Below are 4906 nucleotides of genomic sequence, written 5' to 3' on the forward strand. Positions count from 1 at the left end.
CCATTCGAAGAAGAAGAGCACGCCCCACTGCGGTGCGCCTGTAAAGCTCTTCTACCGTGCCAGCCCGGATTATCATCTCTGCGACACTCTTTTTCTTCACTCCCAGCCTGCATATATAGTGTAGCGAGACTATATAAACATGGCGGATGTAGAAGACTCCTCGTCATCGGCGACGCCAGACCCGAACCTGGCGCGGAACGTGCGGGAGAAGATGGCGCAAGGCGAGCACATGGAGTTGGTGGACGCAGCCATGGCGGTGGCCGTTGACGATGAGGAGGCAGTGAAGACGGTGGTGAAGGTGGCGCTCTGCTGCATCCAGCACGAGCGGGACATGAGGCCAAGCATGCAAAATGTGGTGGATATGCTCGAAGGCCGGGTCCCCGTTAGTCTCGGGCCAGAGACCCGTCGTCCATCATCTTCTTCTGCTGTAAATTTATCGGAGCCGGAGCATTTCATCATCGACATGCACCGTGGGTGACACTGACGTCCAACCAGTGGATGGGCCAGCATTGATACTATATGTAGCTTCACCGTACATATATCCAGCATTGTGTTCTTATATGTGCTATATATATGTTGATCCTGAAGCAGCTGTGAGGTCCGTTCCTGCGCAGCCTGGTTGGCGCGTGAGGTAGCAGCATGTATTATTTGGGTCATGCTTTGCTTCTAATCCAGCTAATCAGTGGCCGAGCCACGGGTACTCCGGACATGCACCAGCATACCACGCAAAACCGGCGGCAAAAAGTATATATACTATATAAGATTATATAAATAAACCGTAGTCGTAAGAAAGATAAAAGAAAAAAAAACATGGACTAGGTTATCGCGCGACCCCAACCGCCCACGCGATTATCATCTGTGCGCCCGACATCAATGCTGGATCGGACCCCACCTCCCACTCTCTTTCCATTGTTGATAGATATGGACGTCCGATAGATACATGCAAGCTGACCCAATTAAAGAAAAGCAAAACATTTTATTTAAATTGATATAACTTTTGAACGAGGTATCCGTTTTTAATTCCGTTTGTACCGGTATGTTCTACGTGACAAGACGAACAAAATTAGACCTCACTTGCTTATATTTCAAAAAAAATTATTTTAGTAGCAATTTATGTATAAAAATGTGTTAGGAGATTTATGAAAGAAGTTGCTACCTTATAATACTAAACTTGCTACTCTAAAAATATACTAACGTTTTTATATGGTATGCACATCGATTGTTACCATGAGAATATAATAAATTTATTATATGGTACTAACCCCTAAAGAGAGTAATGGACCTGCAACCTGGAAAGGTAAGTTATTAGAACAAAGATCGCATAAGCTGCCAATTAGGAGGGGCAAGTTATTATACAACAAATTACGAAAAGTCAGGAAACATGACTTGCTGCCAACCGGGGCATTTATTAAAAAAAATGAGGGTAGCGATATAAAACAAGACAAGCTACAACCTAGGGCTAAATTATTAGAACAAGCATTGCATAAACGGCCAACTAGATGGGCAAGTTATTATAAAACCTACTATATGAACTGAGAAACATGACTAGCTGAAAAATTGAAGAGACATTTATTAGAAAACAAAAGTAGCAACCCATAATAAAACAAGCGGCACCCCGAGAGGCAAATTATTAGAAGAAGCATTGCATGTGGACATGTGGTGCCAACTTAGAGGGTAAATTATTATACAACTAATATGTAGAATTTGGGAATACATTCGAACATAAAATGGTAACTGAAAACTGAAACTAAAAACATTAAAAACACGGCTGAAAACTGAAACAAAAAAAACTAAAAAATTAACTGAAACTTGAAAATAAAAAATATTGATAAAAAATCTCATTCAACTGAAACTCAAAGACACAATGAAAAAAATGAAATAGTGAAACTGAAAAAAGTGCACAATGAAAAAAATGAAACTTGAAACTAAAATTGACAAAGAAAAAACATAAAAAATGCAAAGAATACTAAAAAAAGAAAAAAAATTAAATTGCCGCACAAACACAAAAATGAAAAAAGCCACGGCGTGGCCAGGCCGCAGATGATCGCTCGCTCCCGTGGGCTAGGCCGCACGTGCAAGGCCAGGCCGCGTGCCCGAGGGTCGTTCGCTCGCCAGGAGCGTGACCCCGCGCGCAATAGAGTTTGCGAAAAAACATACCTGGACGCCATAACGTGATGACGGGAGGCACAGCCCACGCGACAAGTGAACTCCATACGTTAGTACATGCGCTCTGGTTTCAGTTTCCTAATCTAAACCCGATCGGGGCAGTAGGGAGCCACGGAGGAACACGCCGCGTCGCCACCTGACCAGTGAGTCTGTGCCGCCCTGCCCGCCCTCCGCCCTGCTTTGAGTTGGAGGATCGCCGTCTATTTCGCATGTCTCTTCTGCAGTATATACGGTCACGCCTGTTAGGGCTTATCGTCTTACGCTATGTTGCTTGGGTAAAATTTAATCTTCGCCCTTTGTCTTTTTAAAAAAATTATTGTCTACTTTCATAGTTATTTGCGAACATCACAAATAATGAACTGTTTAATTATTTGGTAATATGTTTTTTTAATATTTGTGCAATTATGAAGAGAAACTTAGATATTGCATCTCTATTTTAGAAACTTGCAGCAAAGAAGGTGGCGGCGGCTACTAATACATCTAGTCACTTTTATTGAGGAGGATATTTCTTTGAAGTAGATGAAGATGATATATTCAAGACATTCAGGTCCCTTCGAAAGCGTCGAATAAAACAGTCACATTATAAGTCTCTAGTACTCTTCTATGCCTATATTTGAACTATTTGTATGGCTTTTGAACTATTTATATTATATATTAGTGGATGGTTTCAATTTAATCTTTGAATTTAAGGCTTATCAAGTTACTTAGTGCATGTATACCTAATCACGTTACATAATTTACAATTATTACCGAATTGGCTAAATGGATTTACTATTACTAATTAGAGGCCCCAACGGAGACTCCACATTAATCCTCACCAGAAGTGCTAGAAAAAAGATAAATATTAGAAATTCTCACGTTAATCAGAAACATCTGGCCGTTAATCAAAAGACTTCAACTATCCTTAATGATTAGATCTATTTTGTTTTTTTAATATCCAGCTCCGCAATTAAATATAGACAAAAAAAACAGCCCAAAATTTCCTTGATAAAACAAACTTTGACGTACGGGGAAAAGATTCTTCAAGAAAAAAAACGTAACAGAAAAAGTCCCAAAGTGACGTTCACACAACTTGGAGCGTACCTGAGAGAATTCATTTTTTCAAAAAATTATCCACCTCCGCAATTAAATATGGAAAAAAAATAGCCCAAAATCTCCTTGATGTAAAACAAACTTTGATGTATGGGAAGAAAATTCTTCAAGAAAAAAATGTAACAGAAAAAATCCCTTAGTAATGTTCACACAACTTGGACGTACGGGAGAGAATTTCTTTTTTTTTTTAAAATTATCCACCTCTGTAATTAAATATAGACAAAAAACAGCCTAAAATCTCCTTGATGTAAAACAAACTTTGACGTATGGGAAAAAATCTTCAAGAAAAAAAAAACGTAACAGAAAAAGCCCTTAATGACGTTCACACACAACTTGGACGTACGGGAGAGAATTTCTTTTTTTTTTAAATTATCCACCTCCGCAATTAAATATAGACCAAAAACAGCCCAAAATCTCCTTGATGTAAAACAAACTTTGACCTATGGCAAAAAATTCTTCAAGAATAAAAGGTAACAGAAAAAATCCCTTAGTGAGGTTCACACAACTTGGACGTACGGGAGAGAATTTTTTTTTTTAATATCCACCTCCACAATTAAATATAAACAAAAAACAGCCCAAAATCTCCTTGATGTAAAACAAACTTTGACGTACGGGTAAAAAATCTTCATGAATAAAACGTAACATAAAAATCTCTTAGTGACGTCACACAACTTGGACGTACCGGAGATAATTTCTTCATCAAGAAAAAAACGTACCGGAAAAAAATCTCATGAACTGACGTTCACACAACTTTGACTTATGGTAACAATTTCCTTTTAGAAAAACAACTATACTAAAGTTCATAGTTGATTAATAAAATAATATATGTTCAGTATACCGATGACATTTATAGTTAGATAATCTTTGGTTAGATATTATTAATAGAATATCAGGTAAGCAGTGCCCGTCGTATTCAGGGTTTTATAGTTCATTAATAAAAAATCAAAAATCAAATAGAAGATTAATCTATTAATTCATAAAACATAAGATAGAATCTTTCAACCTCAACAAAATAGATATGCACGTGTGCCACAATGTCAGTATATAAATAATAGCAAATAAATTGCTATAGCCTTATCATCACTATGTAATATTTAATTTTTTTATGATGTAGAGGAAAAAGATGGAGGTGAGATACATGTTGTTGTTTCGCGAAACAACTGTTTTATATAAGCTAAAATTGAGGACTATGGGACCACTGTTGCATCATTGCATGAGTTGTTGACATACGACCATTTGTATATGCACAAATTAAAGTTTTAGTAGTTCTCCTAAGATTACTGATACTATATAAAACTGTCTATTAGACAATACTAATGTATTTACCTTAAAGAGGTCTATTAAACAATACTAATGTATTTACCTTAAACAAGTATACATTTAGGTTTAGCTAAACATGTGGTTAAAAAATTTCAACAACTAGATTAACAATTTAAAGCTAAAATATTGATTCAAGATGTTATAGAAATAGAAGCAACAAGAACTTATGTAACTTATGATTAAATTTCAACTAAATACATATCTTAAAATTCTTCTAAAAGAACAAAGTTGTAAGGTCATTAGGCCAGTAGAGTCTAATACCATTCAAAATTATAGACATTAGGATCTATCCTATTTTATAATAATGACCCACCTCTGTGATTGTGTA

Source organism: Miscanthus floridulus, chromosome 14 (genome assembly GCF_019320115.1).
Source record: "Miscanthus floridulus cultivar M001 chromosome 14, ASM1932011v1, whole genome shotgun sequence".
NCBI lineage: Eukaryota > Viridiplantae > Streptophyta > Magnoliopsida > Poales > Poaceae > Miscanthus > Miscanthus floridulus.